This window comes from Pleurodeles waltl, chromosome 9 (assembly GCF_031143425.1).
Source record: "Pleurodeles waltl isolate 20211129_DDA chromosome 9, aPleWal1.hap1.20221129, whole genome shotgun sequence".
Classification (NCBI taxonomy): Eukaryota; Metazoa; Chordata; class Amphibia; order Caudata; family Salamandridae; genus Pleurodeles; species Pleurodeles waltl.
Window position 1 is genome coordinate 190,074,709 of NC_090448.1, and position 23,870 is coordinate 190,098,578.

Consider the following 23,870-nt stretch of genomic DNA (forward strand, 5'->3'; position numbering starts at 1 on the left):
GGGCCTGGAAGATAAAGGGCCTGACACTTACATGTTAAAGGACAGAGGTCTGCCCTCACACAATGGACCACCAAACCTTTTACTGGGACTCTTGCAGACAGGATGGAACTGAAAGGGGGCCTTGCGCACTTCTAAGCCACTCTTTAAAGTCTCCCACACTTCAAAGGCACATTTGGGTATTTAAACTGGGTCTCTGACCCTACCAACTCAGACACTTCTAGACCTGAACCTGAAATCTTCCAAGAGGAACTGCTTGGCTGCCCAAAGGACTCATCTGGACTGCTTTGCTTGGATTGAGCTTGCTTCCTGTTCTCTGAAGTATCATGGCCAAAAAAACTTCATCTCTTCAATGAACTCCTTGTGTGGTGAAAATCGACACAGAGCCTGCCGGAATCGATGCACAGCCTGCCCTGCGGTGAGAAAATCACCGCAATGTCAAACCGGAATGATGCAGCCTGGATCCCTGAATGGAGATTGACGCAGGGCCAACGTCGCAACCAGAACTTCAACGCACAGCCCACTGGATCGAGGCATAGCCAAGCCGGAACGACGCAGCCCGACTTTCTGCGAGAAGAATAGACGCAGAGCCTGCTGTGTGACTGAAATTTCCCTGCATCACCCTCCGGATCAACGCAGCTCCTGTGACTTCGCCCTGCACACCTAGGATTTCTCCGTATCGTCCCCGGGGCATCAAAGTACCCCACAACCCGAAGAGGAACCAAGTCCACGTGCCAGAAATTGAGTCAAGGCCCTTGATGCATGGATAATATTGACACATCGTTTGTGTGCGCCCGGAGAATCCGCCGCACACCTCCCAGTTTTCCACACATCTCCACCTCTGAGGTCCCTTCCTGATAATTTACACTCAAACCGGGTACTTTGTGCTTGCAAGAGACACTTATTGCTTTTAAGAACTTAAGACTCTTTTAAATTTTCCAAAGTGGTATTTTGATGTGTACTTATCAAATCTTGATCGTTTTGACCTGCATTTAATCAGATAAATATTCTATATTTTTTCTAAACCTGTGTGTGTATTTGTAGGAAAGTAGCCTCTTTCTAGCATAGTTACCCCCACTTTTGGCCTGTTTGTGAGTATGTGTTAGTGTGTTTTTATTGTGTCACTGGGATCCTGCTTGCCAGAACCCCTGTGCTCATAGATACAAAACCTATATGTCAGTGTGTTTTGCCTGTCTCACTGGGATCCTTCTAGCCAGGACCCCGGTGCTCATAGTTTGTGGCCTAATGTGTATGCCTGTGTAGTGCCTAACTGTGTCACTGAGGCTCTGCTAATCAGAACCTCAGTGTTTATGCTCTCTCTGCTTTTAGATTTGTCACTGTAGGCCAGTGACTTCAGTTACCAATTTCAAATGGCATACTGGACCCCCATTATAAGTCCCTAGTGTATGGTACCCAATTGGGGCAATTGGGGTTCCAGGAGATCCATATGGGCTGCAGCATTTCTTTTGCCACCCATAGGGAGCTCAGACAAACCCTTACACAGGACTGCCACTGCAGCCTGCGTGAAATAGTGCACACGCTATTTCACAGCCATTTTCACTGCACTCAAGTAACTTATAAGTCACCTCTATCTCTAACCTTCACTTGCTGGAGGTTAGGTGCAAAGTTACTACGTGTGAGGGCACCCTTGTACTAGCAAAGGTGCCCCCACATAGTTTAGGGCCATTTCCCTGGACTTTGTGAGTGCGTGGACACCACTTTACGCATGCACTACATATTGGTCAATACCTATATGTAGCTTCACAATGGTAACTCCGAAGATGGCCATGTAACCTGTCTAAGATCATGGAATGGTCCCCCATTCCAAATCTGGTATTGGGGAGCCAATTCCATTCATCCTGGGGGCTCCACCATGGACCCACAGTACTGCCAAACCAGCTCTCTGAGGCTTGTACTGCAGCTACAGCTGCTGCCACCTCACAGAAAGGGTTCTGCACTCCTAGGGTCTGGGAAGCCCCGTCCTAGGAAGGCAGAACAAAGCATTTCCTCTGAGAGCAGGGTGTTACACCCCTCTCCCTCTGGAAATAGGTGTTACAGGCTGGGGAGGGGTAGCCTTCCCCAGCCTCTGGACATGCTTTGAAGGGCACAAATGGTGCCCACCTTGCATAAACCAGTCTACACCGGTTCAGGGAACCCTTCTCCTCTGCTCTGGTGGGAAACTGGACAAAGGTAAGGGGAGTGACCACTCCCCTGTCCATCACCACCCCAGGGGTTGTGCCCAGAGCTCCTCCAGTGTGTCCCAGACTCCAGCCATTTTGCTTTGCAAGGTGTGGGGGCACTCTGGAGGGCTCGGAGTGGCCAGTGCCAGCAGGTGACGTCAGAGACCCCTCCTGATAGGTACATTCCTGATAAGGTAGCCAATCCCCCTCTCAGGCCTATTTAGGGTCTCTCCTGTGGGTTCTCTTCAGGTTCTGCTTGCAAGTTTCCTTCAGGAATCCTCTGCAACAACTTCAGACTTTTCTGACCTTGGATCAACCGCAGCCTGCTCCAAGAAACACTGTAACTGCAACAAAGTGTCTACAAGAGACACTTTTCTTCAGCAACCTCAGCTCCAAGTCAGCAACAGCAACAGTTTTCATGGTGTGCACGCTCCGGGGACTCCCTGTCTTCATCCTGAACCAAAAGAACCAAAGAAATCTCCCATGAAGTGATGGGGCTACTCCAAGCAGGCACTTTCCAAGAAAAACGACCGGTACCCTGGGACTCCTCTCATAATGCCGAGCATGCTCCTAAGGACACAGAGGGTAGACATCATTGACATAGACTGTCCTGAGGTCCTGCTGATGCAATTTCGGAAAGGTAAGACCTTGCCGTCCCTGAGAGCAACAGTACCCCTGTGTAGTGTCTTCTTCGCCACCCGCAGCCTCTGTGCGTTCTTTGCAAAATTCCTCTGTGCACAGCCTGGCCCAGGTCCCTAGCACTCCACCCTGTGACGCTCAACTCACTGAGTTGTTCTCCGGCGGCATGGGACCTTCTTTTGTTGTGCTGCATCAACTGCGTCTTGCATCTCTTTGAACCCAGATCCTGTAACTCCTGGGGGTGCTAGCTGGCATCCTGAGTGCTCTCTAAAGTGCTGAGAGCCTCCTCTTCCTCCTCACACAGAGTTGAGACCCCAGTCCCTCCAGGGTCCATCCAGTGCCATTTTGACTCAAAACATACTTTTGTCGTAGCCAAGGCTTGTTGGTGCCTTCCAACACAAAATCTCATCTGCAACAATCTTCACGCTGTGAGACATCTTCTGCATCATGCAGGAATCCGCTGGCATCTTCCCAGGGTGCATTCCTGCAGTCTTTGACTAACCAGAGACTCATCATTTCCACCCTCTTCTGGGTTGCAGGGACTCCTGTCTTTCCTGGAACTTCTTTTGACTTCTGGACTTGGTCCCCTTGTCTTCAGGTCCAATAATCCAGAAGTTGTTCTTTGCAGACTTGGTTGGCTGCTGCAAAATCCCCAAAACAAGGTGTAGTGTGTCCTAAGGAAACTTGTAGGACTTTACTCCTGCTTTTCTGGGCTCTGGGGTGGGTAATTTACTTATCTTTGCTGTATTCTTACTCTCCCAGCGATTCTGCACACACTACACTTGTCTAGGGGGGGATTTGTGATTCACATTCCACTTTCTTAGTATATGGTTTGTTTTGCCCCTAGACCTATTTTCTCCCATTGCATTCTACAGGATTACCTTCTGTTTGCATCGTTCTATGACTATTTGCTTGTCTAATTTTGGTGTCTAGTGTATATATTGGGTATAATACTTAACTCCAGAAGGAGTATTGTCTCCATTATTTTTGGTAACACTGAATATAGTCTTTACTTGTGTATAGGTACTGTGTAACTATAAGTGGTATTGCAGGAGCTTTGTATGTCTCCTAGTTCAGCCTAAGCTGTTCTGCCTATAGCTACCTCTCTCAGCCTAAGCTGCTAGAACACGACTACATTTCACTAATAAGGGATAACTGGACCTGGTATAATGTGTAAGTACCCAAGGTACCCACTAGAAAACCAGGCCAGCCTCCTACATTGGTGGTGCAGCGCGATTTCCAGCGGGAGGAGGAGGCGGTGACGTGTCCCGGGGCAGGAGCCCTTTAAAACTTGCTCGCGTTCCCGCGGGAAGCGCGATTTCCAGTGGGAGGAGGAGGCAGTGACGTGTCCCGGGGCAGGAGCCCTTTAAAACTTGCTCGCGCTCCCGCTACCGCGGGAAGCGCGATTTCCAGCGGGAGGAGGAGGCGGTGACGTGTCCCGGGGCAGGAGCCCTTTAAAACTTGCTCGCGCTCCCGCTACGCAGGACGCGCCCAGGCAAACCCCGGGCCAAGGGAGAGCCCGTCCTGTGCCCGTCGGAGACCGGAGGAGGCTGGGCTGGGCCCCCCCTCTTTCATCTGCACTGTGGTGGTAGCAGGCTTGCCAGTGCCTGGCCAGTGCCTGGTGGGACCACCAGTCCCAGGTACCCTTGTTCTAGGGGATCCGTGCGGGCTGGGTCATCATTATTAAATTTTCCTTTTTGTTTTCGTTCTTGGGGGCCCCAGTCCTTGGCTCGGACACGCCGTATTGAATAATGGGGAAGCGTAAGGCAGATGATGTCCCTGCGCCTCCTTCTGGCGCCAAAAAACACAAGAAACGAGCTGGTCGGAAAATTGTTGACCCTCCTAAGCCCATTAGGAATCAATTTCAAGCTATTGACTCCTTGTTTGAGGAAGTAGAGGCAATATTGAGGAGTCCATCTATTATCGCTCCTTCCATTCCTGCTACTTCGACTATTAGGAAATCCCAGATTTATTTATCAAAAAACTACGGACACCTCCTTTGTCTGTGGAAGCGGACCTCCATCCCCCTCCTATATCTGAGGCTGCAATTTCCTCACCGCCAATGAGGCCTACTTCAAGTGTTGAAGTTGCAGAATGTAACCAATGTAGGGACTCCCTGCATTTGGGTTCCAAGTCTGTAGTTTCTAGTGATATTCTCTGCTCCAATAGATTTCAACTCCTATCCACTTCTAGCGAAAGCCCAGGTCGCTCTCTGCCCTTGATTTCTGTGGAACCTGATACAGAGGAATTGGTCTGGCAGGCTCATCGCAAGATGTCACTCGAACTGGAAAATGTTTCCCAGAAGCTGGACAATTTAAAATCCTTGGTAATGGTTATTTTGGGTAAAATTTCTGGACTATCTGAGACGAAGGTATTGTGTAATTGTAAATCGCTTAGCATGAATGACCACCTTCCTGAGTTGATTGGAGAGCCTAACGTGCTAGCTACATTAGACACTGGGTACAATTTAGCTTCTCACCCCAAATGTCCAAAGCTGGGGGCTAAGTCTATGAATATGGCAACAAATATAAAGGGGAGTTACCTCTCTCTATCCGATGGCAATCCCACCGACTCCGGTCGCATGCTTATTCCCACTCCAAAAACAACGATCCACGTCCTCCCTGTATAAATCCCCTGTCCATGGGAGCTATGGTTGGGAAGGGTGCACGGGTGCCCATAAGCCCACCTAGAGTCCCACGCCAAGGTCAATCCAAATTCATTCAGGCGACAGTTCCAAAGGGGAGAAATGATCAGAGTAGGAAGGATACATACATCTATATGACAGGGGTCCCCAGGTTATCTGCTGGGCAGAGAGAGTCCCATGATTCTCTCATTAATAAAGTTGTCTATTGGCTTCGCACTCAGAGGAAATGTCTGTCTGTTATCCTGATATTTGGGAGGCACGTAGACATGCTCAACCAGACTGTGATTTTGATTATATTTCAATCCTCTTTTTTGACACCTCTATGGTTGATAAACTTATGGCTTTCAACCTACGGACTCACTCTCTGACATCTGGTAGGAATATCGGAATTGGCCTCTGCATGTATTATCCGGGGGGGGGAACTTACGAAGGACCGATAGACCTTCCAATACTCATGAGGGAAGGGCTCTGGGTCCACTAAGTAGCAACCGATCAGCTTTGACCAAGATCCGCTTCCCCCGGTTATCTGATTTAGATTGACTAAACGACGTCTCTCCCTCAGTGCTCCCCACCTCAGATGCTATGGTTTATAGAGGCAAACGATCAAGGGTTCTGAACTCAACCATATCCCCGAGAGCTAGATCCACACCTGTGCCCTCTGTACTTAATATTGTATCTTGGAATGTGGCTGGAAGAAGGAAAAAGATGGGAGATCCTGGATGGGTTAACTTCATCTCTAAGCAAGACTTATGCCTCTTTCAGGAAACCTGGGCGGAAGAATTAATATGTTGAGGGGTTTACAACTTATTCTGTCGCAGCTCAGCCTGCCTCTGGAGGCTTTGGTAGGCCCATGGGTGGGCTCATGATTTTAGTGAACAAGAAACTGCAATACGACAATTCTGTATTAACCCTTAACTCATTAGATCTGTTGGGTATTAGACTTATATTTCACCCTGGTTTCACAGTGACCCTGGTCAACGTGTATGCAAGGTTCGTCCCCCCTAATATGGAATCAAGGGTACTTGCCCAGTTAGTTGAGCATATGGAATCTTTACATCCTTCTAACCACCTGGTGATTGGGGGTGATATAAATTGTTCTTTTGTATTCAAGAACCTCGTAGGTAATTTAACATCTGATGAAGATGAATCCTGGGGTATTCCCCAAGTGAAGGATGATTCTCTTAGCATTGGTTCTTGTGCCGCCACACAGATGGTTCCCCTTTGCCTACGCCATGGACTTAGGGAATGTAATGGTCGGACTAGATCTGATCCTAATCGTGCCCCCACTTTTAAGCGGGGGTGTTCGTCCAGCACTATTGATTATTTTTTTGTTGACATTAGGCTTTGGTCACATATTCTGGACATGAAGGTTGAACTCCGTCATGACAGCGATCACTACCCTCTATGTCTTACTCTATTCAACAAAGCATTTGGGAGAACTCAACACCTAGAGATCACTGATGTTCCGATCCCTTCCCTAAACTCCAGGCAAACTCGTGTTAGTTGGCCAAAAGTTATATCTAACCCACTTCTGGTTAAACAAATTCACTCTTCCTTTCTACAGCTGTTCTCCGGTCTTGAAAAGCAAGAGGTCGATAGTCTTCCAATCATGACAATTCATGCTGAATTGACAAATTGTCTACAGATTTTTTTTTAATAAAGAAACCACTGTGAGACATACCCTAGATGCTATCTGATCCAGGGAATGGTTCAACAATGACTGCGACCTTGCTAGGCTCAATCTTAAACTGGCCCTCCGCAAGCATTCACAGGAGATTAGGACCGCTAGAGTTAGCTACACTAAGGCCCTGAATTTAGCAAAGAAAAACAGGGAATTTGAGATCTGGCAGAAGTTGCTGGAGGCAGTAGAAAATCGAGATGAGGGCTCTTTTTGGAGGTTGTTGACTCACGGGCAAAGAGAGGGTAATGTTATTCCTAATTTTTACATCCAGCCTGAAAGATGGGTGGCTCATTTTTCTGAGATTTATGCCTCGTCTGTGCAACAGCATCACGAGGCCTATACGGGTGGCAAATGTAGACCTCTCATTGAGGGTCCCATGGAGGGCATTGTTTTTACAATTGCTGAAACCACTGCAGCCATTAATTCTTTGAAACCCGCTAAGGCTCCTGGTCCTGATAAGATACTGGGGGACATGTTTAAGTCTGAACCCTTAATTTGGGCATGGTACATTAACACTTTATCAAATGCCATTGCATCAGGTAGCCCCATTCCGGACTCATGGCATGGAGCCGAAATTATCCCTATTCACAAAAAAGGAGATGTGGGACTGCCAGCCACTTACCGCCCAATTAGCCTCATTGATAATCTTCAAAAGATTTTTTCTAAGCAAGTCCTAGACAGGCTAATGGACTGGATCCAAGCTAACCAGGTTTTATCTCCCCTTCAGGCTGGGTTTCGTCCCAAAATTAACACTATGGACCAAGTTTTTAGATTTTTTTTGTTACTTTGGAAATACGCTACCTTGGCCAAACAAAATTTGTATGTTGCTTTTGTTGACCTTAAGTCAGCGTTCGATCTTGTTCCAAGGCAGAAATGTTGGGAAGTCCTAAAGAAAATTGGCGTCCCGATGAACTTGGTGTATCTAATTCAAAGATTACACAAGAACACCTATGCTCGAGTAAGATGGGGCAGTCAGGGGGAACTCACTGATCGTATCAATATCAGGCGGGGGTACGCCAGGGCTGTGTCCTGGCACCTACTCTCTTCTCGTTGTTTATCAATGAAGTAGTCCAAGTTGCAACTGACTGTCAAAACGATGCCCCTTCCTTGAATAATTCAAAAGTTCCAATTCTCTTATTTGCTGATGACTCCCTCTTGATCTCTAAAACACCCATGGGCCTTCAGGCCCTCCTGGATAGGTTTAGTGTGTCTTGTGCAGATCATGGATTGGAACTTAACTCTAGTAAAACTAAACTCATGATCTTTGGTCCTGGTAGCTCAAAACGATGTAACATTCTGTACAATGAGGTTCCTTTGAGCAAGGTATGCTCTATTGATTATTTAGGGGTGAGAATTAGCAATGATATGAACTGGCAGGCCCAGGTAGGGAAAAGCTCAGCCCTCCTAGCACATAGGTCAAGGGCAATTTTGCATCTTCAAATGTCTAATATTGGGAAAGTTGTTTCCCCAGCCATTAAAATGTATCTAGCCAAGGCTCAGAGTGCCGTGGTCTACGGTGCTGAGGTCTGGTGTTGCTCTAAATCTAGAAAGTTATCTGTGGGGAAAATAATTTTGCAAGATCACTCTTGGCATGCCCTCGTAGTACGCCCCTGGTTCCAGTGTTTTTGGATCTAGGGTTCCCTCGCATTTCTGATGTAATAGCTTTAAGGCCTTTAATTTTTGGGGTTCGTATTTAGACTATCCCTGAATTAGTCACATACAAGGAATCTCTGCAAGACTTATTGGATAGACCAAACGTACTTTCTATCCCCTGGTTTAAGCACATTTCAGAATGGTTCCATACCTTGGGACTCAGTCACTTTTGGGGCCAGCCCAATAATTTAAGGAGGGCTCACAAGGACCACCTGAAATCTGTTTATTGGTCCCATGTTAGGGAAAAATATCTGCTCTGTACTTCACATGGGAGGTTGACGTCTCTTTTCCTTGATTATAAGTGGTTTCCCCACTTCAAACCCTTCCTGGACTTAATTACCGATCAACTAAGCAAAAGTTTGTATGCTCGATTTAGGTATGGATGCCTCCCTCTGAAGTCCTTTTCTAGTTCATGGAGCTCCAACCTGTTATCCGACAAATGCCCTTGCTGCAATGGTTCTGTGGAAACTGTAGTGCACTTTGGGGGTCATTCTGACCCTGGCGGTCAGTGTTAAAGCGGCGGCCAACCCGCCAACAGGCTGGCGGGCAAAAATATTGAATTCTGACCCTAGTGGGAACCGCCAACACAGGCCGCCGCATTAACACTCCGACCGCCACGGCGGTACAAACAAACAGCGCGGTGGTCACCGCCAACAGGCAGGCGGCAGACAATGTACCGCCCACCCTATCACGACTCACCAATCCGCCACCTTTTCCGGGGCGGGAGCCCCGCCGATAAAAACACGGCGGAAACAGACATTTCAAAAGGAAAACGCTTACCTCGACACACTCCACGAGGAATCGGAACAGCATGGAACCCGAACTCCACATCCTCCCAGCCATTGCCTTCCTGCTCTTCTTCCAGGATCACGAACCTCGCCGCAGACGACAACGGTGAGTACTGCACCTACGACACAGGGGAGGGGGGAGGAGGAAAGGTTACGGGCACACACATACGCGACACACCCACCCCCACCCTCACCCAGACCGAAATACCTACACACCTATGCATATAAAAAGTCAGAGTGACACCCCCAAACCCCACCCCCAAAAAGCTAAGACAAAAGGCAATGAATGTAAAAGTAGAACTATATTATTGCAACAATAAAGTATAGCGATCTTAGCAATATATGAATAATAAATACACATCTAGAACTATATACATACAAGTAGCAAAAGTCCGGCCCAGTCTTTCAAAGTCCAAATGTCCGTGAGCCAATGTGCAGCAACACATGGGCAAAGCCCACACACGAGAACGAGTCCATTGGAGAGAACACTGCTGGGGCATCACAAAAAGATAAAACAGGCACCTCAGGGGGAAGGGAAGGGGGGGCACCTCAGCCACATGAGTCCACGACGCCAGATCCACGAAGGGCCTCCATGCTCACTGTGCCATCCTGGGGAGTGCAAAGCCACAGTCTCTCAAGTCTCTACAGTGGGTGGATTGCCCACTGTGCCATCCTGGGGAGTGCAAAGCCACAGTCTCTCAAGTCTCTACAGTGGGTGGCTTGCCCACTGTTACATCCTGGGGAGTGCAAAGCCACAGTCTCTCAAGTCTCTACAGTGGGTGGCTTGCCCACTGTTACATCCTGGGGAGTGCAAAGCCACAGTCCATCAGGTGGATTACAGAGACCACTGGTCATGGAGGAGGCATGGTGGGCAGAGTGCATCGTGAAGGCCTGCCCGACACAGAACCGGGACTGCCAATGGGCCAGCGGTGCTTGACAGGAAGGGCCCAGCGGAGCGGTGCTTGACAGGAAGGGCCCAGCGGAGCGGTGCTTGACAGGAAGGGCCCAGCGGAGCGGTGCTTGACAGGAAATGCCCAGTTCAGCGGTGCTTGAGACGGCGGGGCCCTGTTCAGCTGTGCTTGAGACGGCGGGGCCCAGTTCAGCGGTGCTTGACAGGAAGGGCCCAGTTCAGCGGTGCTTGAGACGGCGGTGCCAAGTTCAGCGGTGCTTGACAGGAAGGGCCCAGCGGAGCGGTGCTTGACAGGAAGGGCCCAGTTCAGCGGTGCTTGAGACGGCGGGCCCAGTTCAGCGGTGCTTGACAGGAAGGGCCCAGCTCAGCGGTGCTTGACAGGAAGGGCCCAGTTCAGCGGTGCTTGAGGCGGCGGTGCCCTGTTCAGCAGTGCTTGAGACGGCGGGGCCCAGTTCAGCAGTGCTTGAGACGGCGGGGCCCTGTTCAGCGGTGCTTGAGACGGCGGGGCCCTGTTCAGCGGTGCTTGAGACGGCGGGGCCCTGTTCAGCGGTGCTTGAGGCAGTGGGGCCCTGTTCAGCGGTGCTTGAGACGGCGGGGCCCTGTTCAGCGGTGCTTGACAGGAAGGGCCCAGCGGAGCGGTGCTTGACAGGAAGGGCCCAGTTCAGCGGTGCTTGACAGGAAGGGCCCAGTTCAGCGGTGCTTGAGACGGTGGTGCCCTGTTCAGCGGTGCTTGAGACGGCGGGGCCCTGTTCAGCGGTGCTTGAGACGGCGGGGCCCTGTTCAGCGGTGCTTGAGACGGCGGGCCCAGTTCAGCGGTGCTTGAGACGGCGGGGCCCTGTTCAGCGGTGCTTGACAGGAAGGGCCCAGCAGAGCGGTGCTTGACAGGAAGGGCCCAGTTCAGCGGTGCTTGACAGGAAGGGCCCAGTCCAGCGGTGCTTGAGACGGCGGTGCCGTGTTCAGTGGTGCTTGAGACAGCGGGGCCCTGTTCAGCGGTGCTTGAGGGCGGCTGGGCCCTCTTCAGTGGTGCTTGAGACGGCGGGGCCCTGTTCAGCGGTGCTTGAGACGGCGGGTTCCAGTTCAGCGGTGCTTGACAGGAAGGGCCCAGTTCAGCGGTGCTTGAGACGGCGGGGCCCTGTTCAGCGGTGCTTGACAGGAAGGGCCCAGCGGAGCGGTGCTTGACAGGAAGGGCCCAGTTCAGCAGTGCTTGACAGGAAGGGCCCAGTTCAGCGGTGCTTGAGACGGCGGGCCCTGTTCAGTGGTGCTTCTCACGGCGGGGCCCTGTTCAGCGGTGCTTCTCACGGCGGGGCCCTGTTCAGCAGTGCTTGAGACGGTGGGGCCCTGTTCAGCAGTGCTTCTCACGGCGGTGCACTGTTCAGCGGTGCCTGTCTTGTGTTTCCAGTGAACCACACCTGGCCAATACTTGCCGCTCAGTCTGCATCGGACCTCTCCGTTGCGGGGCCCTCCTGTGATGGAGCCCTCGGGCCCTGTGTCTCCTCCGATACCCCCGGAATGGGGCTGGTGGGGCCCTCATGGCCAGGTCGGCTGCTCCCTGCCTTTTGCTCCTTGCTGCCCTTGCCCTCCTTGGCAGACTGTCCGTGGCCCTTGGCTCCCTTACCCGATGTGGCAGGTGACGGTGTAAGGCTACCCTCCTTGGGGGCAGGCGTATCAGGCCTGTCGCGCGTGCCCTTGAGTTTTTTGCTCCTCTTCCCCGGGGGGGCTGGCTGTGCCTTTGCTGCTGGACGATGTCCCAGACCAAGGAAAGGGCGGACTCCAAAAACCAGGCACGACGTTCTTGGGAGTTGCTGGGCTGGTGGTGGCTGAGGTGTTTGTGGAACTCTTACGGGATGGAGGGGGTGGGTCAGGTGAGGAAAAGAGGTCATGTTTAGAGAGGAAAATTTTCTTTGGAGCCATGGGAAGGGTAGCTGGAGTGGGTATGGGAGTGGAGGAAGAGGATGTGGTTGTAGGAGAGTCAAGTGTGCTGTCTTTGGGTGCAGGTGCTTGGGCTGGAGGCTGACGTGAGGTGGATGGCTGTTGTTTGGGTGCCTGCCTGCGTTTGTGTGGTTGGGAAGCGGGGGTGACAGACACACTGGGAGAGGACACAGGGGACGTGTACATGGCAGTGGGGGTGGTGACTGCACGTGTGCGGACTGTACTGGAGGGTGTGCTGGTGATGGGTGCAATGGCTGATGGTGGTGTGCTTGCAGGTGTGTGTGGAGACGTCACAGGGAGGGAGAAGGGAGACGAGGAGGTGGGGGACACAGAGGAGGTAGTGACTGTTGGCATGTCTGCATCTGGATGTTGCTTGGGTGAATGCTTGTGTGTTCTGTGGTGCTTATGTTTGGATGAGCTGCCCTTGGGTGTTGAGGTGTGTGCAGGCTGGTCTGTAGGTGTGGATGGGATAGGCAGAGGAATAGGGGAGTGGAACTGGGTGGAGGGAGTCAGAAGAGGGAGGCTGGAGACAGGGACAATCGCTGCCGTCAGTGCTGAGGCCAGAGAGTTGAACGATCGTTGATGGGCAGCCTGACCCGAATGAAGGCCCTCCTGGTATGCATTGCTTTGATGCACCTCCCTCTCCACACCCTGGATGGCATTCAAAAGGGTAGACTGCCCAACAATGATGGTCCTCAGGAGGTCAATGACCTCCTCACTGAGGGCAGCAGGGGTGACTGGGGCAGGGCCTGAGGTGCCTGGGGCGAAGGAGATGGCCGGCTTCCTGGCCTTGCGGGCACGGGCCGAAGGCCGAGGGGCTGCTGGGAGGGCGGAGCTGGTGCGCTGGGTGGCGGCTGTACCTGTAGGATCGGTGGGCACGGATGTTGCCGCCACCGCAAGGGAGCTCCCTTCCGAGGACGTGTCGGTGTCGCTGACGTCTCCACAGGTCCCTGTGGTGGAGCCCCCCTCGCCCTCCGTCTCACTGGTCATGTCGGAGTCAGTTGCATGGCCCTCCGGGGCCATGTGAGATGCAGCTCCCTCTTGCGCCGATGCCACTTCTCCTCCGCCTGATGATGCTAATGCACACATTCACAGAAAAACAAAAAAATGGGGGGGGTGGTTGAAAACATAAAGACAAGTTGAGTGCATGCATTGGGGACACCGTTGGCGGAGAGGACAGACACAGAAGCCCCCTGCACTACGCTGCGCACTTGGGGTACACTACTCATTCACTGGGACATGCCCTACAAGCCTATGGGCGACAACTGCCCATACAGTATACACTGGTCCATGAATCGCATTACTAGGCACCCTACAGAGGTGGGGGGCGGGGGCACAGGACCATACCTCACGGACGGGCCTATCCTACAGAAATCACCCTGGCCTAGGGATACCCACAGCCCTCCTCCCCCCCAGGCACCTCCACTGCACGCTAAATAGCCGAATGTGCTGGTACTCACCCCCTTGTGTCTGCTGTGATGTCCTCAAGTGCCCATCTAAATCGGGGTAGGCCACCGCCAGGATCCGGGACATCAGGGGGGTCAAGGTACGACTGGCACCCCTCCTAGGTTGGGAGGCCATCCCCAGCAGAGCCTCTGCGGTCTTCCTGCTCCCGCGGCAGATGTCCTCCCACCTCTTGCGGCAGTGGGTGCCCCTTCTGTTGTGGACCCCCAGGGCCCGGACGTCCTTGGCGATGGCACGCCAAATGCGATCTTCTGATGGGCGCTGACCTATGTGACATGTACAGGGGGGAAGAGAAACATCATCACTTTTCTGCATGCTCGATGTGAGTGGCCCCCCCTCCCCAACCTTGCCATGTGGCACATGCTCTCATCTGTCGTGCCATGCATTCGTCATTCGCTGCCCTCGCCTCCATCGTACATCCTCCCCACTCAACCCAGGCATTTGGCACTATGCATTGCCCCCCGTGTACTCACCTGTTGGTCTGGAGGCCCGTAGAGTAGCGCATACTGGGGGAGGACCCCGTCCACGAGCTTCTCCAACTCCTCGGAACTGAAGGCGGGGGCCCTTTCCCCAGTCGTAGCAGCTATTGTCACTTCCAGACCGAGGTCACAGCAGCACTTGCAGTATAGGTCCTCTCCTGTCGATGATCAGGTCTCGTGTGAATAAGCATAGAGAAAATGGCGGTTACGGCCGCGGTGGTGCGTACCGCGGCGGTGCGTACCGTGACCGCCGGCGCTCACCCCCATTGGCTCCTGAAACCCATAGGGTTCAATGTTGTCCAATGCGGCTTTGCGCCGCGGACCGCGACCGCCTACTGCCACGGTGTGCCACGCTTGCGCAATGACCTCACTTCACATTGTCACACTTCACGGGTCAGGCAGCCGCCATTTCCAGGGCCCAAATGGCTTAATTCCTACTGAGTCACACATGGCTAGGCCTTGCACCGACATTCATACTAGCCATTCAATACCGAGAGATTCGTGTACTGTGCATGCTGTGGGCACTTACCTGTGGGTTGCTTGACTCGGTGCTCCATGTTGTCCTTCCTAGGCACCGTCCGCTGGGACTTGCGAGGAGATGGAGGAATCCTCCCGTGTACAGACCGCTGGTGGACCTGTCGACAATGGAAGAAAGACACGTCATACTCACCTACAGACTCAACCGTGCCACTATACTGGAACTGTGTGCCCAGCTGGAGCCAAACCTGATGTCACCCATCCGCCAACCCACAGGGATTCCGCCTCTAGTGCAGGTGCTGTCAGTACTGCATTTTTTTGCCAGTGGATCATTTCAAACTACAGTGGCCATTTCATCTGGGATGTCTCAGCCTATGTTTTCAAAGGTGTTGTCCAGAGTGTTGTCTGCCCTGATGAAATACATGCGGAGCTACATCATTTTCCCTGAGGTGGGTGACTTGCCTACAGTGAAGGGTGATTTCTATGCCCTTGGACACATTTCCAATATCATTGGTGCCATTGATGGTACCCATGTGGCTTTGGTTCCCCCAAAAGACGATGAACAGGTGTACAGGAACCGAAAAAATGATCATTCGATGAATGTCCAGGTGGTCTGTTTGGCTGACCAGTACATCTCCCATTTAAATGGCAAGTTCCCAGGGTCAGTGCATGACGCGTACATCATGCGAAATAGCAGCATCCCTTATGTGATGGAACAGCTACAGAGACACCGTGTGTGGCTAATTGGTGACTCTGGTTACCCCAACCTGCCTTGGCTATTGACCCCAGTGAGGAATCCCAGGACCAGGGCAGAGGAACGGTACAATGAGGCCCATGGGTGTACTAGGAGGGTGATTGAGCGTACCTTCGGCCTCCTGAAGGCCAGGTTTAGGTGCCTGCATATGACTGGTGGATCCCTAATGTACTCACCAAAGAAGGTGTGTCATATCATCGTGGCCCGCTGCATGCTTCACAACCTGGCTTTGCGACGCCAGGTGCCTTTCCTGCAGGAGGATGGTCCAGATGGTGGTGTTGTGGCCGCTGTGGAGCCTGCGGAGAGTGAAGAGGAGGAAGACGAAGAGGACGACACAGACAACAGGGACAGAGTGATACTGCGGTATTTCCAGTGACACACAGGTAAGAATCTACTCCTGCATTGTATTATATCTGTAACTGTAGAGGCTCTCTACTGTCTGACCTTTCACCCCAATGTATGGTAACTTAGTTGTGTATTTCACTTCCTATTTCAGTGATCTGATCCCCACGGAGTGCCCTCTGGTTTTTTTCCCCATGGACTACCGCTGTGTGACACTGGTATGTTGTCATCACAATGTTAATAGAAATGTTTTGTTGGTTATCTCGAATACATTTGGTTTAAATAAATAGATAGCAGAATCCAGTTTGTTTTTGTGCAAAAATGTGTTTATTGTAGTTTTCAAATAGGTGTATAGTTCTAAAAGGGTGATGGGTGATGGTGGAGGCATGTCCATGGCAGTGTCCAGACTGTCGTTCCTACAGGTCCATTGTCCATATGCCTGTGGAAGGTGGAGCAGGGGCAGTTCAAGGTTGGACAGGGTGAACAAGTGGGACAGTGGGATGACATCCGGGGGATTCAGTGCATGGCGGGGGTCTTGACATCCTACTCTGTCTTCTTCCTAGATCTCAGGCCTTTCTTGCGGGGTGGTTCTTGTTCTGCAGAGGGTGGGGTCCGGGTGGGCCATTGCTGTTGTGTCGGGGCCTCCTGACCACTAGCGCCAGCGGAGGTGGTGGGCTGTTCTTCCTCCATGCTAGTGGCAGGGGCCCTTTGGGGGGCCACATGGTCCCGCAATGTGGTGACAATCTGGTTGAGTGCCACCACGATTGTACCCATTGCGGAACTGATGCTGCGCAGTTCTTCCCGGAACCCCATGTACTGGCCCTCCTGCATGGCCTGGATCTCCTGGAACCTGGCCAGGACCGTCGCCATCGTTTCTTGGGAGTGGTGGTACGCTCCCATGATGGTGGTGAGGGCCTCTTGGACAGTGGGTTCCCTAGGCCTGTCCTCCCTCTGTCGTACAGCAGCCCTCCCAGTTCCCCTTTGTTCCTGGGCCTCTGTCCCCTGGACGGTGTGCCCACTACCACTGCCCCCAGGTCCCTGTTGTTGTTGGGGTTGTGGGTTACAATGGGTGCCCTGTACTGGTAGACACACCACTGCTTGACCTGTCCTGGAGACAGAAGCATGGGCCCGCTGAGTGGGTGCTGTGCTGGTGTTTCCAGAGGGGGGTAGGTCTGCTGTGGCCTGTGGCTGACTGAGGGTAACCGACTGTCCAGAGGTCCCCGATGGTCCGGGCTGGTCATCAGGTTCTAGGTCGACAGAGCTGCTGTCATCACTGGGGGCCTGTTCTGGGGGTGGGATGGACAAATCTGGACCCTCCTGGCCGGTGTGTTGGCGTTCGGGCCCTGCAGGGGTAAAAGAGTATGGTTATTGCTTTTGTGTGTGCCATGGCGTGCGATTTGTGGGTGCCCTTGTCCCCCAGTGCTGGCAGTCCCTTGTGGGAGGAGTTGTGAGGGTGGTTTGGGGGGGGGGATGGGTATGTGCAGTGGTCATGCTTAGGTGATGGGTGTCCATGGTTTGTGTTGGCATTCAGGGGTCGGTGTTGGGTTGGGTGGGTTGTGCTGGTGAGACATTAACAGGGAGGATGTGTGCTGGGGATTGGGGGTGAGGGTGGGGGTGTGGGTTGGCATGCTGGTGGGTGGGGGGGGTGAAGTAGTTGAGATTAGACTTACCAGAGTCCATTCCTCCGCCTACTCCAGCGAGGCCCTCAGGATGCAGGATGTTCAAGACCTCTTGCTCCCATGCTGTGAATTCGGGTGGAGTGGGTGGGGGTCCGCCGCCAGTCTTCTGCACAGCGATGTTGTGTCTTGACACCATCGACCGCACCTTCCCCCGTAGGTCGTTCCAGCACTTTCGGATGTCTTCCCGATTTCTGGGATGCTGTCCCACAGCGTTGACCCTGTCGACGATCCTTTGCCATAGCTCCGCCTTCCTGGCTATTGTGGTGTGCGGCACCTGTGTGCCGAAGAGCTGGGGCTCTACCCTCATTATTTCCTCCACCATGACCCTGAGTTCTTGGTCCGAGAACCTGGGGTGTCTTTGGGGTGCCATGGGGTGGTGTGGATGAGGTGTGGGGTGGTGTTTGTGGTGATGAGTGTGGTGGTGTGTGGTGTTTTGTGCATAGATGTGGTGTGGGTGATGATGTTGGGTTCCTGTGTGTGTTGTGCTTTGCATTCCCTGTGCTCTCTCTCTGTGTTTTGTGCCTTGTCTCTGAATTTTGAGTTGTGGGGGTTTGTGGGTGTTGTGGGTGTGTGTTTTATATAGTGATGGGTGTGTGGGAGTGGTGTATGTATGTGTATCAGGTGTGTGTATTTCGAATTGTCCAATGTGGTTGTGTTTTGTAAATGTGTGTGTATTTTGACCGCAGCGGTGTGTACCGCCAATGGGATACCGCGGTTGAAAGACCGCCGCGTGGATTCGTGGGTCGTAATGGCATGGGCGTGTTTGTGTTGGCGTGACGGTGGAGGTTTGGTCATCTCCAGTTTATCGCTGACCGCTGATGAGGCGGCCTTCAGTGGATGTCGGGTTTTTGGCGATTTGGCAGTTGTGGGTCAGAATGACCGTGGCGGTTTACCGTGGCCGCGGCGGTATGATGGCGGTCTTCTGACCGGCGGTAAGAGCCTTTTACCGCCGAGGTCAGAATGACCCCCTTTATGTTTATTTGTCCTGCCTATGGCATTGCCCGGAGGAAATGGCTTCGTCCCGTTTGTAGAAAAATGGGGTTGAGAACGTGTAGAGATGCCCTCAGGCTGATGTTGAGAGATTGCTCCTCTCTTTTAACTTGTGCGGTCAGCAAGTTCCTTGCATCCGCTTGGCATATACGTGCATACAAAAAAAAAAGGATTATAGTGATTTGATATTAATTGATCCTTGATTTTACCTTACTCTACCCAATTGTTTTATTCATTGAATCTCTTATAAATTACTGATGAGGAAGTTAAAAGTAGCCAACAGAAGGAACTTTGACACTTCCCCCTTACTTATAGGACATATGTGAAGATTTATTTTTAAATTTTTCTCTCTGTACACTCGCAGATCCCTCATTTTACAGTATTTTTATCTCATCCCTATTACCCACTTTTTAATTTTGTTGTTATATATTTATTATGTATAGATTATGATTTTATTGTTGTAAGTTATTGCTTTGATAGTTATTCAGACCGAATAAAGCTTGTGTGCTTGCTTGCCTGGTGGTGCAGCGGTGGGATAACTACTTGCAATTGCTTTACCACTTTGTTACCTATGCTTTTCACAAGAAAAGCTTGCTCCAAAACTTAGAGCATATATAACATGTACCTAGAAACAATTTTCTAACTTTCTTAAAAGTTCTTTAAACTTTGCAAATGTTTTTACAAAGTTCTGAAACGTTTTCTTCTTTTCTCTAAAAAGTTAGCTCTGTTATTCTGCTAACTTTTTACTCACTTTTTATTAAAAAAAAAATTCTTTCAATATGTCTTTGGTAGAAGCCGCCCCTAGAGCTGTCAAGACTACCTATGACAATTTAAACTTTAAAAGCTTGAAGGGGCTCTGCATTGAAAGACATTTAGGGAATGGGAAGAACCTCAGTAAGGAGTATCTCTGTTAGAGATAGGTCTCCCTCTGCAAACTCTCATGTTACCTCTGTTTCAGAGGCTTCACATAAATCTAACCCAGAGGACCGGTCCCTAGATAGGGAACTCAGAAAGCTGAGGTTAGAAGAGGCCAGACTGAAGCTAATGCAGCAGCAGTTGGCCTTAGACAGGGAATCCCTGGCTGTGGAGAAAGAGAGGCAGGGTTTGGGGTTAGTTGCCCAAGGTAGCAGCACAGTTTTAGAAATACAAATGTTAGGGAACCTTCATTTGATTCTAGGAATCTGCACAAAGTTGTCCCCCCTTACAAGGATGGTGATGACATCAACAAGTGGTTTGCTGCAAATGAGAGGGCCTGTAAAGTCCAGAGGTTCCCTCATGTAGAGTGAGCTGCTATCCTTTGGATATTACCAGATTCTTAAAAATGCACAGAAAGGAGTCATCACAGGACTGGACTGACTTTGTGGACTGTTCTGTGAAGGCGCAGAAGGTTGGTTACATGGCAGTAAAGTGACTGATTATGAAAGCCTATATAACTTGATTCTGAGAGAGCATATCTTGAATAATTATGTGTCTGACTTGTTGCATCAATATCTCGATCCTGCTGACGCAATTTGGAGGAGGTAAGATCTTGCCTTCCCCGAGAGCGACGGTACCCCTGTGTACTGTGTCTTCTTCGCCTCCCGAGGCCTCTGTGCATTCTTTGCAAAATTCCTTCATGCACATTCTGGCCCAGGTCCCCAGCACTCCATTCAGTGACGCTATTCTCGCTGAGTTGTTCTCCGGAGGCATGGGACCTCCTTTGAACCTGGATCCTGCGACTCGTGGGGGTGCTGGCTGGTATCCTGAAGGCTCTCTAAAGTGCTGAGTGCCCCTTCTTCCTCCTCACATAGAGTTGAGTTGAGGATTTCAACTTCTTCTGCCCCCCCCCCACCCTCAGGGCTTGGATGGGCCTCTTCAGAGCTAGTGGCTCTGCCCTCCTGGTGCCCCTTTAAGAACAGGTTGGGGAATGGACCTACTGGGTGACCTTGGATTCTTGCCTTGGGAATTCTTTGCCCTAGCCCTTGATTCCCCTGCCACATCAATTCTCTTCAATATGACAGGTGGCTATGGACCTGAAGAGTGAAGTAGGGAAAGTGTTCTGCTGGATGGCTATTGAGGGGCTATGGACATTACCCTCCAAGGAGGAGAGAGCACCAAGAGGCCAGTCATAGGACAGGGCTGGAGCAGAGAACCACAAAATCAAGCTCCAAACAGGCCTGGAGGCATGAGGGAAATGATCATAGTGGCTGGCCACCAAGAGGAAAATGAGCAAAATCAGCCTTACAGGTCCAAGGAAAGTAAAAGTCAAAGCCTGCCCCTCCAGTGTTGACCCGATGAGGAAGAATAAGGAAAGAAGTATTCCTAATATTGTACTAGGAAAGGCCAAACCTCCAATTCTGACCAACAGTAATTTGTATAGTTCCCATTGAGTGAGGGCTTACTTGGGGTTTGCTCCCCCAACCAATTATGGCCCCAGTGAGACTTTCCCCAGGTTGTGATGGAAAGCAAGAGTCCTGGGGGATCCCTTTCCCCATAGGTCAGTAGAGGTGCTTACAGCAGGGCATGTTGATAGCATCTTATGTCTGTTTCTGGGGGGCAGCGTACTTTCGGGCAAAGTATACTGCCCGCAACCAGTGTGGGCAAGAGATAAAAACGTAACCCTGTCTTTATGCAGAATCCAAAGAGTGAGTTGCTCTCTCCTACACCGGCTAAGGAAAGTCAGGCTTGATTGACCCAGAAGGGGCTTTGGGAGCTTTGTAGCTCTACCTCAGCCTCATGGGACAGAAGATGAACTTACTGATGGGCATTTGCCAGTCCCCCATGTCTGGGGCAGGTAGCTCAGGCTCAGAGTTTCCTGCCCACAGGCAGTGTGGGCAAGAGAGAACAAAGCTGATGCTGCATGCAGGCAGGAGCCAAAGAGAGACTGCTGGCTCCTACTTATTTACTTATGAAGGACCCACACCACCCACTACTAATGATCTAATTTCTTACAACAGCATTTATTTAGAGTGGGGTTTGGGTCTGAGCCTCGCTCATGATTGGATGGCTTTGTTGTCTTTTTCACTTTCCTGATTCACTTCTAATTGCATTCCTCCTTATTTCTGAGGTTTCCTCACCGAGGGACTTTTTTGTCTTGCTTTTTCTCTGGTTTCTCCTGATTCCCCATGCCTTTTATCCACCACCTCTTCCCTCCCCAGTCAGTATCTTCTTGCTTCCGTATGACTATGAATAATGTTATGGCACCTGTCTCACTATCAGAGGGCTTTCATTTTAATTTATTTTATTAGAAATTCAATAAGGCAGCATGAATATGCACATGTGCAAGCATGCAAAATTGGCATATTTTAAATATGACCACTCTGGATGCTATGACATACATGATGGCCATCGCTCAATGGGATTTGTCAAAATTAAATAAAATGCTTTAAAAAAAGGCTTTCATGGATGGCAAACTTATTTGAACAGAAGTTCTCAAAATAAAATACAATGTCTATAAAATTGGCTGGCACAGATGTGAGCGATAGGCATCTTTAAAAAGGATCTATAACAATCAAATACAATTAAGGTCAATAGAGTCACTACTGCTATGTATTGGAAGCTTTCCTCAAGAAACTACGAATTGGGGATTATGCATTTCTTATCCTCTTTTCACAAACCCTATCTCTGACAGAGGGAAAGATGGTAAGTGTGATCAAGGCGGTGCACCAGACCTTGTCTTTACCATTCAATTCTCGTAGATTTCTTAAGTGCTATCCAAAAGGGCTTCCCTGCTCTGAGCTCAACCATAAGGTACTTCCTGGCAAAAGAGCCTGTCTTTTAGGGCTTTCCTGAACATTTGTTCTCCTTCCATTATTCTTAACTCTAATCCTAGTGAGTTCCAAAGCTTGGTTTCGAGATAGGCTAATGAATGTTCCCTGGCTTTGGCTCTTTTTATTCTTAGGACTGCTAAGAGCTGCTGGTCAGAGGAGCGTAAGATTCTTTCCTCACATACAGGGTGTAAGAAGCCCCTGAATTAATTTGGATCTTTTATTGTATATTGCTCTGTGTACCAGACAAAAGCCCTCATTACAACCCTGGTGGTAAATCCCACTGACCGCCGTGCAACGGGCGCCAACATACCGTGTCCACGGCGGAAATCCTCAATAGGTATTATCACCCACACTGAGAATTCCGCCACTATACAGACACCCACACAAGTCCGCCACACCAAAGGTCAGTGATAAATTGGTGATAGCAAAACCCACACCGTCACGCCAACAGGAATACACCCACTGTATCACGACCCATGAATCAATGCGGCAGTGTTTCAACCGCGGTAATCTATTGGCGGTACACACTGCTGTGCTTAAAATACACACACACTTACAAAAAACCACCACATTGGACAATTAAAAATACACACACCTGACACACACCCCTCCCACACACTCACACCACTACAAAACACACACCCACATTACCCACAACCCCTTACAGCGAAAAATTTGGAAGATGTAGAGAGAGAGAAAACCAAAGACCACACCAGCGGCACACAACACCACCACTCATTCACCATCCACGCACATCACACCACACACCCCAACACATCACCCCACACATCACATCAACTATCACCTCACACATCACTCACACCACATCATGGCACCTGAAAGACACCCTAGGTTTTCTGAGGAGGAGCTCAGGGTCATGGTGGAGGAAATCATCTGGGTAGAGCCACAGCTATTCGGATCAGAGGTGCAGCAGACATACATTGCAAGGAAGATGGAGCTATGGCGGAGAATTGTCGATAGGGTCAATGCAGTGGGACAGCATCCAAGAACCAGGGATAACATCAGGAAGAGGTGGAACGGCCTACGGGGGAAGGTGCGTTCCGTGGTATCCAGGCACCAGTTAGCCGTACAGAGGACTGGCGGTGGACCCCCACCTCCTCCCCTACAGCTAACAACATGGAAGGAGCAATTCTTGGCAATAATGCATCCTGAGGGCATCACAGGAGTAGCAGGAGGACTGGACTCTAGTAAGTCTTATCTTTACTATTATATCCCCCCACGCTACCTGCTTGCCATCATATACTCAAACCCTCACCCTCACCCTCACTCCCATGACTCCACCATCCCCCACACACCCCACCATCATGCCCCACCACTCCCACAACCAAGCCCTGCATGCAACAGCAGTGCATGGCCCACCATCACCAAAGCATGTCCAATAGAGAGACTCACCCAGGGCACACAATCACCACTCACACAAGGGCCAAGCCGATAGTGCAAGCACAGTAATAGAGGGAAACACGCCCATTGCACAAGATGGCACACACAGATAAA